This window comes from Fukomys damarensis, unplaced genomic scaffold (assembly GCF_012274545.1).
Source record: "Fukomys damarensis isolate Sample0158 unplaced genomic scaffold, DMR_v1.0_HiC HiC_scaffold_22, whole genome shotgun sequence".
Classification (NCBI taxonomy): domain Eukaryota; kingdom Metazoa; phylum Chordata; class Mammalia; order Rodentia; family Bathyergidae; genus Fukomys; species Fukomys damarensis.
This window is the reverse complement of record NW_022900934.1, coordinates 17839988-17852077: the sequence shown is the minus strand read 5'-3', so window position 1 is coordinate 17852077 and position 12090 is coordinate 17839988. Positions and strand designations below refer to the sequence as shown.

Genomic DNA, 12090 nt, shown 5'->3' with positions numbered 1-12090 from the left:
TATATTTAAATTGAGTTAAGAAGTGGTGTATTTTTTAAGGGCTGAAAAAAAAAAGCTGAACCTAGCATCATATACTTAGTAAAGATATTATTCAAGAGTGAAGGAGCCGGGCATGGTGGCACATGCCTGTAATCCCAGCACTCAGGAGGCTGAGGCAGGAGGATCACTGTGAGTTCGAGACCAGCCTGGACTACCTAGTGAGTTCCAGATCAGTCTCAACTACATAGTGAGACCCTGTCTCAACCCCCCACCCCCCAAATAAAAGAGTGAAGGAAAAGTAAGACATTCTTAGAAGAGAAGCAATGAAGGTAATTTATCATCAGCAGACATACTTGAAAAGAATGGCTAACAGAAGTTCTCTTTTGAAATGAAATGATAAAAGAAGGAAATTTGGATCTTTTGTAAGGAGAAAAAGAAAATGAAAGGATAAGCAAAATATGGGTAAAAACAATAACATTTTTTCCTTTGAGTTTCCTAAATAATATTTGACAACTAAAGCAGATTTTATGCCAACACGGATGTGGTTCTAGATGTACATAAATTAAATATTTAAGGCAATGATAAGTAGAGAAATAAAAGGATATAAAGGGAAGTCAGGTTTTTGTATTTCATTCAAACATATAAAATAATGGTATCAATAGACTGATAAATTATGCATATATAACATGATACTTAGAGATGCCATTGAAACTATACAAGGAGATGCAAAGTGCTCAGATAACCTAGATGAAGACATGAAAAAGAAAAACAAAAATCAAAGAAACAAAGATGTCTAATTTAAACCCTATTATATCAACAGCATTAAATGTTAATGGTCTAAGTACAACTACAAAAAAATAGGGGGACCGGGAATTTAGCTCATTGATTCCTGCCACTGCCTTGCAAGCGCAAGGACCTCAGTTCGATCTCCGGTACCAAAAACAAACAAACAAAAAAACCAAACAAAAACAAAAACAAAAAGATAGAGATTGGGAGAGTAGGGTAAAAACATGACTCAAGTATATGCTGTCTAGAAGATACTCATTTTAAGTATAACAATACATACAGGTTGAAAGTAAAAGGATGGGAAAAGATACATTATGCAAACATTAATGAAAAGAAAACTAGAGTGACCATATTAATATAAAATAAGATAGATTTCAGAACAGGAAGTCACAGGGACAGACAGGGACATTGTATAATAATAAGTAGTTAAGTCCACCAGGAGCACGTAACAGTGGGCAGAGTCATGCATAAACATATATGTGAAGATATAAAGTACAATGGCAAAGCTATTTAGTAAAGCTGAGTATATTCCTATTTCATGATCAACATTTCTAATCCTGGATATGTAAACAAACAGAAATGAGTGTATATGTCCACCATGAATCAATAGCAAAGACAATTATGAGCATGTAGGTAGCAGTATTATTTACAACGGCCAAAAACTGAAAAATACAACCAAAATGTCTATCAACATAGAATATATATGCAGTGTGTTCAACCTCAGAATACCTGTACTATTTATATAGCAATGAAAAAGAAGGTCTTGGGCCAGGGACTTAGCTCAGTGGTTCGGTGGCCTGTCTTGCAAGCGCAAGGACCCGAGTTTGATCCCCAGTACCAAAAAAAAAAAAAAGAAAAGAAAAAAGAAGGTCTTACTGCTACATGCAACAACACAAGGGTGAATACCAAATGTTACATTAATATAAAAAACTAATATATATATATATATATTGTATGATTCCACTTATGTGAAGTTCACAAATAAGCAGGGAAAACTAATCTATGGTATGGATAGCTGGATAGTGGTTCATCCACTTATGAAGTTCAAAAATAAGCAGGGAAAACTAATCTATGGTATGGATAGCTGGATAGTGGTTCCCTTGTGATTTTGAAGAACATGAGAAGCCTTCTGTAGTAATGAACTATACCTAGAAGAAATGTATGTATTGGTCTGAGTCTTGTACATACGGATGTGTGATAAGTAAAAATTCATAGACCTTTAAGATTTGTGTCACATCTATCTATATATCTATGAATATCTTAATTTAAAACAGATTCTGGTCAAGCAATATTGATTAATTACTTACATTATGCTAGGCACTTCCGTTATATCCTGAGCTGCGGTGTTCTTGTATCTATGACACTGGGTACCTGCCTCAGTTTCCCTTCTGCATTTGAATTTCTTACTGGATCTGGGTGTCTGTTTAGCTGGCAGCAGCGTCAGATCCATTCTTGGCTGTTCATTGTGAATATCCAATTTGCTCCTTTTTGACCATAAATATTGATTCTGTTTGAAAGGTCTTCCCATTCCCACCTCAAAATTGGGCTTCTTGACAATCACTGCATCTTGAATAGACCAGCTGGAACATTTGGTTTCTTATAAAGCTGTCTACAATTACCACCATGTCTATCCTCATTTTTTTCTGCCTTCAGGACCCTCTCAGTCTAGTCCCTGCGCACACCATTGCTGAATGGATGTCCTGGATGATTAGAAACACCTTTTTCTGGCACTTTGCAGAGCTGCTACCTCATCAATAGGCATCAGCTCAAGTATAGCTGGGAGCTGAGACATCCTCTTATGTCCCCCCCAACTTCTTCTGTAATGAGTTCCCTAATTTTAAAGGTGCTATTTCCTGAGTGCTTACAGGAAGAAGAGATTTTTATCAAGAGACTTGACTGAGCATCGTATGTTGAAAGTGAATTCCCCTGTGAGTCTTTGCGAAAATGTGTCTATTTGTTATTTTGTACCTTACTTGGAGCCCTGACTTTGCTTCCAGGGATGATCAAATCTCTTCTGCTAAGGAACATTTGGAACAGAGAGCTGGAAAGATGACGCTAATGACGGGCCATTATTATACATATTCGAAAGTGATTCAGCCATGCAGGGACCAGAGTTCCATGTGGGTGCAAAGCATTCTCAGGTTTGGCTGTTGGGGAGATGGCAGAGTTGGTCTTTGGCAAGCAATGCCAGGTGCTTTGTTTCTGAAAAAAATGTATCTGTGTGCCATTTGTCTTTAACAAAGCATTTGCTGGGCCCACATGTGGGCTAACCTATCACTCTCTGGGCCCATGAGCCCAGGTTTCTTTTTCTTCTTAATAGTTTTGGTTTTCATGTGGAAAGGGAGCCCGTAACAACTTTTTGGCCAGTTCACTTTAATTAGTTTCTATTCCCCAACCTGCAATAATTTTCAGTACTTCTGGTACAAAAGCAGCGGGAGGGCTCCTTCTGAGTTGATGTTAGTGAATCAGATATCAAAGACAGAAGAGTTATAGGTTGTACAGGGTAAGAAGGAAGCCTTACATGCTCTAGAGTGCTAACTGTAACTTTTCCTTTTGGAGACCAGTGAACGCGTGAATCTTGAAGGGAAACTCTTCCTGTTGCCAGTGTGCTGGGGCACTGAATATAGCTACTACAAACCTGGGTCCTAGTCCCAGCTCTGCAATTCTCTACCCTTATAACCTTGAACAAGTCTTAGAAAGACACTCATAAAGTTTATTATGCTCACCTCCCACTTTTAAAAATCACTCTTGCTTGCACATCCATCTCTGCCTGGTTGTTTCCAAGACTGGAGTCCTCATTACCCCTTGAAGAGTCTACTTTGATAGTCAAGAAGTCCTACTATCAAATGTAAGATGGAGTTTGTTCAACCTTTATTAATTTGGTGTGCACTGTACTTGTAACCACATCTCCAAGTTCACCATGTTATGAGTACATGAATATTCACATCTTGTATATTGCAGAAAAGCAGTATTTGTAGGATCTTTCTAGGAATTCATAAGAAATAACTCATCTAAAAGTAAGACCTGGTCAGTGTGGCTATAAGGTCTGGCCATACCAGATATTTGTCTCTGTATTGCAGCAGGCAAAACAAGATATTTGCACTTCCTGGGGAGGAATGGGGAGAGGGACTCTATTCCCATTTCTGCTTTACTTTGTAGTTTGGGTCTTGACGATGCCCTCTCTATGCCACAATTCTCCCAGTATTATCAGTAGATACTTCTCTTTTGCTTTTTTTTTTCCTCACTGAGTTTATTGGTACTTTTTATGTATACAGTACTTTTACATTCATCATTGGGATCCTGTACCTTTACATGACAGATCTTGGTTCCCATTTTTCCCCATACCCCTGCCCTCCCTTCACCCCCTCTACCCTTCCCTTTTTACAGAGACTTTGTTTCCATTTTTTCTTTTTCTCATATTTTTTCTTTTCCCTTATTTCCTTTCCTCTATCCTTCCCACTTCCCCTACACCTTTAGCCCTTTTCTTCCTTTTCACATTGTTAATTTACAGTTTGAATCTTATTTACACCTTTAGTTTTTCACACCAAAGAAACTATTCAGTATTCACATGTGTGTCTTATTTATTTCACTTAAGAGGATGGCCTCAGTATGCATCTTGAGATACTTCTCTTCTGTATTCTAGCTTTGATACTCTTTGTCACAGGGGTGCTGGTTCACCCCTTACTCATCTTTGCCCATCGCTTCCTTTTCTTTCAATTCAAAAAAACTCTACTCAGCCAAAATGAAGGTCATTATGTGAAATTTTCTTGGAAAAGAGGGAGTTTTGTCTAAGCCTCATTCACAGGAAGCACTTGAGTGTCAGCTCTGGCTTGGTCTGTGCACTGTGGTAAGATGTAACGTGCTTGGCATGGTAGTTCCTCAGTAAGTGATAGCTAATATACTAGCTTTGTTCCCATGTGCCAGGCCCAGTGTAAGATATTGTAGATCCTGGAATAGGAACAGGATGAAAGGCAAAAGCCTGCTTGAGCTGAAGTGCCCAAGATTAGAGAAGCATGGAAGATGGGGAGGGCTTACACTCTCCATGGCTCCTGCTTGCCTCATTCTCAGCAAAAGCAGCAGGTGGAGCAATTGACAAATTCAGTTCATTTTTTCCATGTGCACATCTTCCTTTCAGAAACCTTTGCAATTTACCAATCTGAGTGCAGTAAAAATAATGCTCAGCTTGGGCCAGGATCATCCAGATGTTAGCTTCATGGAAGATGTGGCACAGGACAATGCTACGGGCACAGGTGAGCCATTTGGGGATTTGCTTGTTGAACTCTTTGTAAGGAATGAGACTCCTCAGGCTTCATCTCCCATTCTCTCCATCTCATTCTATTCTTGTCCAAGTTCCTCACAAAAGACTAGGTCAGTTCTCTCAGAGGCTCTGACCACAGGCAGCTAGTGCTCAGTTAGAAGACTGAGGGGGTTTTTCATGAGGGACCTAAGGCAGGGAGCCTAAGGTAAAGGGCCAGAGAGAACATCTGAAGTTTAGAGAGGGAGAAAGTAGAATCTAAAGCTGGGAGGTTGCAGATAAACTGCAATTTGGAAGCCGTGGGAGGATTGGCCTATACCAGTGGTAGCAAACCAGTGGCATGTATGCCGCAACAAGCATGTGGAACCTTCTCTGTCAGCATGCAAGCCAAGTCACCCCAGCAGCCAAACATTGGATAATAGTTGTTTGTTCTAAGCTAAAATCTCAGTATTCTGGTTTAATTGCAGGGTTGGCATTCTGTGATAAATAAATGGGTTTTGGGTTGCAATTTGGGCTTTTGATCTCTAAAAGTTTACCATCACTGGCCTATATTCTAGGCCTTTTGGATGCAGGTAAGGCAGGGTACACAGGTCAGGACTAAGGCAGAGAAGGAGACACATTTGTGTTGGAGGCCTCTTTTTGTGATCTGTGAGTAGGAGTCAAAGTCATCCTGCATAGTTATTGGAGGCATGTAGGGATGACACTTTCTTTTTATTCCAATCAGATGGATTTGATTATGTATGTTTCTGTTAGTCAGCTTTCTTATTGCTGTGAAATAATACCTGAAAAAATCAACTTAAAGAAGGAAAAGTTAATTTTGGATCATAGTCTCAGAGGTTTCAGTCCATCGTCAACATTGCCTTTAGTCCGATGGTGAGTCAGAAATATTATGATGGAAGGGCATGATGGAAGAGAGCTGCTTATCTCATAGCCACAAGGAAGTGGAGAGCAAGCCAGAGAAGGAAGGGTCAGGGTCAAGATATATCCCTATGACCCATTCCCTTCAACCGGGTCCCACCTCCTAAGTTTCCATCACCTCCCAATAGCCCGTTAAATTACAAATGAATCCACTGATGAGGTTAGATTCTCTGTGATCCCATCACTGTCCCAAAGGCCCTGATTCTGAATACTGCTGCGCTGGGAATTATGCTTTAAACACACAAGTCTTGGGGAGATATTTCATATCTAAGCTATAACAGTTTCCGAAGACCTGTTGAATATTCCCACATGCACACCCCATAATTGCTTCTATCTTACAACACAATCCATTATTTCCTTTCTCACATTTTTTTTTGTTTTGGAAATGGTACCAATATTTATCTAATTGCCTAAGGCAGAAATGTTTCTTTTTCTTACCACTTACAATCTTTCTCTGTTTCCTCACTAAACAATCCCACCTTCTGTCCTCTCTGCATCTACTTCTGTCATCCAATTTTAATGTTTTTCTTCAAGGCACATTCTATGCCTTCAAGGTCTTTCTGCCCTCCACCTTCCCTATGCTCACCTAAACCACAGGCATATCACCTCCCTACCAAGTATGAATCTTTGCTACTTTCAGGATAATTTCCAGACCTTGCATGACCCAAAAGACCATGCAATTTGCTGAAGTATTTGGCCTTTTGTCCTCCCATTGTGAACAAATGCACATCATCATAATAATTAGTATAATATATTGAGCACTTATTACATATTGGGTCCCATGCTAGGAGTTTTTCAAATTTTATCCCAAGATTCCAAGGAGAACGCCATTTGTATGTCCAACTGTCTTGTGAGATTTCCCACATGGAACCATCTCCCTCCTCTCTAGTTGTGAGTTCTCCCAGCCATCCATGTCTTTTGGAAGGCAGTGCACTTACACAGACTTTGTACCAGACTTACTGAATTTGAATCCTGGCTTATAAGCTGTTACCTCATGCATCTCATTTAATTTTTCAGCACCTCAGTTTCTTCATCTATAAAACTGGAATAATGATAGTATCTTCTTTGCAATAGAGCTTACTGTATAGGATTGTTGTGAGGATTAAATGAGAAAATATGTGCAAAGTGCATATGATGGTGCCTGGCATGTCCAATGTATCTAACAATAGTTAGCAGTGACTCTACATGCTCTTTGTATCCAATTTTCCTTCTGGAACCATCCTCCACCATCTACCCAGTGTTGGTCATGCCATTCTCAAGGATATTCCCTCCTCCAGAGGCTTTGCACACACCCTCAGGCTGGGACAGGCACCCTCCTCAATGGTCTCAGGGTCCTGCTCTGACTTCCCATCCAGCACTCTCCTCCTTAGGGGAAAATGCAGATTTTCTTGTCTCTCTGATGTTTGAGCTCCTTGAAGGCCAAGTCTGTCCTTGGTCATCTGTATGCTCAAGGGCCAAGAACAGAGACTCATACAAAGTAGGCCCTGAGGAAGTGCTTGGCAATAGACAGAAGGAAAACATGTGCTTGCAAGATCTCAAATAGTGGAACAATGCCTTCCCTATTACTGTTTCATGGAGCACTCTGCCCTACAACCTGATGTATGTCAAAGCTTAGGAGACCTGTTGAATCTCTGACCTCCTGACAAACTTAATGAAGGCTTGAGGCTGTCTTTATCTTGGATATCCTCTTAACCCACCCCTAGCAGTGGAGGCACATTTGCATACTGCAGCCATGATCGAGTTAAAAGAATAGTAGAGATGAAAGGAGCCAAAAGCCATGTCTCTTGGGCAATTTCTCTGGTAATGTAGGAACAGAATTATCTGAGGAGTGATTGACAAATTAGAAGCACTTTGCTCCTAATTTTAATGCATTTGGCTCCTCAAGAGGAGGAATATGTTAAACTTAAAATTATTCACCTTGCAGTAGCTTCTGTCTTTCAAATCAAAATCAATCTTCACGTGGGGTACTAAATCTTAAGGAAACAAATTGCTTTCTATGGTACATTGCATTCTTTAAATGGCTTTATTTGGAGGGCCAGCTGAGCAAGTTAATTTCAGCAGCACAGCTGGCTGGTGATTGTGGAGTGGGCATTCTCTCATATAGTCAGAGAGAGCCTGGTCTGGTGCTCATTAACCACCCTTGGATTAAAGAAACAGTGAGAATAATTGGCACATGCACTGGACCATGGGGTAGAAATTAAAATGGAGTTTCAAGAACCAAGTTGGTTTGTTGATATATAAGATTGTGAGCTTGGTCCTTGGAGCACCCTTTCCTTCCCTTTAAGTGGCTCCCAAATAGCTGCTTTTATAGCTCAGGGCCATTTTATGCTTCTCATCAACCATCATGTATACCTTTTCTTGGGAAAGGGCCACATAGACTCATTCACATGGAGGTAGGTAACTGTAAATGATAGCAGTTTAAAATATTGAAATATTTTCTTTCTTAATGTTGAAAGAAGATGAAGTCAAAGGAATTAATCTCTAGGAAATTTTTGGCACGAACTGGTGAGTTGGAACTTACATCTATCCTCAAGAAAGCTGCCTATTCTAGAACAGTAACAGTTTTGAGCTGCAAGGAAACAGGTTTTTGTGGTCTAATTTCCCATAGGATGCAGAAATTCCATTACAGACTATTTTAATAGTTACCCATTCTTTGCCTTAATGTCTTCAGTGATGGGGAACTCAGCATTATAAGGCTGTCGTTGGGTAGTTCTAGGGTTTTTAAAAAACAAGTTTATAATTTTAAAATTAGATTTTCTACAAAGGTTTAAAAATAAAATTTTCAGCATCTCAAAATCATGGACCATTACAAAGGCATATCTGCTGCTATCAGTGCATAAATTAATATTGTCATTTGCCAATTGGCAGTTCTAGTACATGTGTTAAATGTGACAAAAACCATCCAAGATGGTTTGACAAGAAGTCAAATTCTAGGTAGCAGTCAAACACTTCACATGCATATCTGAAGGTCTTGAGATTCCCCAACTTAATTGTTGGACTGCCTATTGCTTTAACCAGAAAAAAATGTATTTAAATTTTCAAGAACACAAAAGTTTTTCTTTCTTTTATTGAGTTTATTGGTACAATCTAGGTATACAGTGCAGTTACATTCATCATTGGGATTTTGTACCTTTACATAATAGGTCTTGATTCTCATTTTTTCCCCTTGTCCTTGCCCTCCCTTCACCCCCTCCTCCCCTCCCCATTTACAAACACTTTATTTCCATTTTTTCAGTTTCTCATATTTTTTTTCCTCTCCCTTATTACCTTTCCCCCACCCTTCCCACTTTCCCTACACCTTTAGCCCTTTACTTCCTATTTCACATTATTAATTATCTCATTAGGATCCTGTGTACTATTATAGCTTTTCACACCAAAGAAACTATTTGGTATTTCAGTTAAAGAAATCTCTGTATGAACATTAAAAATAGGGAATCCTAAAATAAAACTAAAAAGGAAAGTAAAAGAGAAAAGGCAATGATGTTACATTAAAATAATCCTTAATTCTGGAGATGAAAATGGTCCCTGAACATATTTAAATTGCTTCTTGCTCTTATAGTCTTATCTTATTCTTTTTTTTTATTATTTAGAGAATACTTTATTAGTTTCTGTAATCAAACCCACGTAGATATGACCTTACATATTTAGTAAGATGAAGAACACAAAAGTTTTGAAGTGGAGATATTTTCAAGAGCCAGACTCATAGGCAAATCAATACAGATAGGGGTGTATGGACTGAGAACCTTAAGGTGGGAAGAGAGACCTCATAAACCCATGGGCCATAAAGCTAGATAGAGAAATCTGTGATAAGGGTGCACAGAGGGACACAGAACATGGGAGTTGCTAGAGTGACTATATCATTGACTAGGCCCATTATAAAAGGTGGGGCAGAATTCACCATTCACATACACAAATTTGAGTGTGGCAACAAATGTCTTAGCAAACGTTCATTGTCTCTCACCACGCGCTAAATCGAAATGGGTAGTTCTAGCTTTTTAAACAATTTTTAAACCTTATTTTCAACTAAAAATTAGTCTTGCTGAAACTTTCTCCTGTCCAGTCTTGAACTTGAGATTGGATATTTTCTGAATGGCATTGCCTCATATTTTTGCAGATAACTCCTGTGCACTCTATTTGGTCTCCCACATGCTATCTTATGTCTGGGTGAAAATTCCCCACTCCTTCAACTGTCCCTCTCTATAACTTCTAGCTGTCACTGGATCCTGACCATTTTTCTTAGGACCTATTCCAGTTTGTGCATGTATTTTAAAAAATGCAGTTGATCTAATTTTTCTTAATGTAGCTGGCTTTGTGTGGTGATCATCTCTCATCCTCAAAGCTTTGAAGCTGAGCCACCCATTCTGGGGCTGTGCAGAGAGGCTTTCATGATCTTCCAGACAGGAGTTTGGTCCTAGCCCTGTTAAATTTGATTTGGCCCATCCTGATCATTATTCCCTGCTACCCTACATGTCTGTTTTCCATCTCAGTAAGCTGCCATCCTCATGGTTGATGAGCTTTCTTCCTGCCATTCTCTCTGATGAGATATGAAAGGCCACTAAAAGCATAATTTCCTCAGTAGTAAAAAGTGGCAGCGGCAGCAGCAGCAGCAGCAATTTTTTAAAAAAGAAAAACTTGATTTTGTCATGTATATATTTATTTAAAACATAGCTAAACACAAAGAAAGTTAATAGTTACTTATTAAAAAGGGAATTTTTGTGTATGCCCTCCTATACACACATTTATCCAATAGGTTCATGTTGTATATTTTTGCTTTTTCATATATCATGAATATTTTCCTATGTTGTGAAACAATCTTCAATAAAACTACTTTAATGCCTCCCTTCTATAGTATGCTATAATTTAATTAATTGCCTATTGTTGAGTATTTAGGTTGTTTTCTAATTTTTCTTTCTTTCAAAATGTGCTGGCAGGGTTTTGTACTTATTCATAATACATTTCTAGGAACAGAATTGCTGAGGGCAATGGGTAAGCATATTTTTAATATTTGTTGTTAAATTGCACTACAGAGTGATATGCCTTTTGAAATGTACTTTTTTATATTTCTAAAAACAGCATATTGAAGACTTTGCTTCTGCAGTTGTTTCAAGCAGAGTGCTTGACAGTGTGGACAGTATTGATAATAACACATTCAAAGAGAAAAGAAGGCAGTCTGACTTTAGGAACCCCAAATTAGGCCAAGACAATGCTGATGAAAGCAACAGGGGAAGGAGTCTGGAACAGAATTAAATGCTTAACTTTAAATTCTTGCCTTAAATATGTTTTTTCTTTTTTAAAACTCTAATTGTTGCAGAATATACTTCTTATTTGTGGATGCTATTTAAATAAAGTTTATTTCTTTAAAGAAGATAAATCCATCTGAGAGTTCCAAGAAATGACATTTGAAGATGTACAGAGTCTGTCAAAAAGTAGAGGAGACTCGCAGCGGCTCCCAAACTTATGTCACATCCTGTGCTGCTTCTTTACTGTTGAATCTTGTAAACTATGCTATAAGCAAAAGCGCTAGATCAAGTTCAAAAGTGACTCCAGGAAAGTGGGTGGCTCAGCTGTGAGGACATCAGGGCAAGCCCTTTGACTCAGTGCACCAGAAGAGCCCAGCAGCAGCTTGCGAACCTCTGGTAGGCCCGTCCCAGAGAAGCCCCTCCCCCCCGAGAACAAGAGAAAGAGGGCCTCTTTGAGACTCCTAGATAAAAATTGAAGACCACTAGACATGTGAAGAAAATCTGCCATAAAGGCACATCACACCACCATAGTTGGTAAGTCTGAGGGACCAGCACCTCACATCGGAACCTGTGGTAGAACCTTGCAGAGTTCAACTCAGCAGGAGGACAGAGATCTCAACTTGGGCTTTGCAGCCCAAAATCAGCCTGGACCTCAGGGGACAGCTGCTGGCTTGCTGAGACTAATTGACTTAGACCTGCACACTTCTTCCCATGCTGTCTATTGTGTTAACAGAGGCATACCCTGAAGGAGGCCCTGTATTTCTCTATTTCTATTTGTATTTTTTATTTTCAAAGTAATATTTTTCTCCTTAATCATTTAAAAATTTTATATATCTTTTTCTTTTCTCAATTTTTGTTTCTTCTTCTTCTTCTTTCCTCCTCCTCCCACCTCTTCCCTCCTCCCTTCTCCTC

The 12090-nt window shown here is 39.1% G+C and overlaps 1 long non-coding RNA gene across 1 annotated transcript in view; it reads left to right on the top strand.

Moving 5' to 3' along the window:
* LOC104867143 overlaps positions 1-11193 on the top strand; it is a 101535-nt gene extending 90342 nt beyond the window's left edge. The window contains exon 3 of the long non-coding RNA XR_781687.2: positions 11012-11193. This is a non-coding gene — a long non-coding RNA (uncharacterized LOC104867143). The remainder of the gene's footprint in view (positions 1-11011) is intronic.
* Positions 11194-12090: the final 897 nt, after the last annotated feature.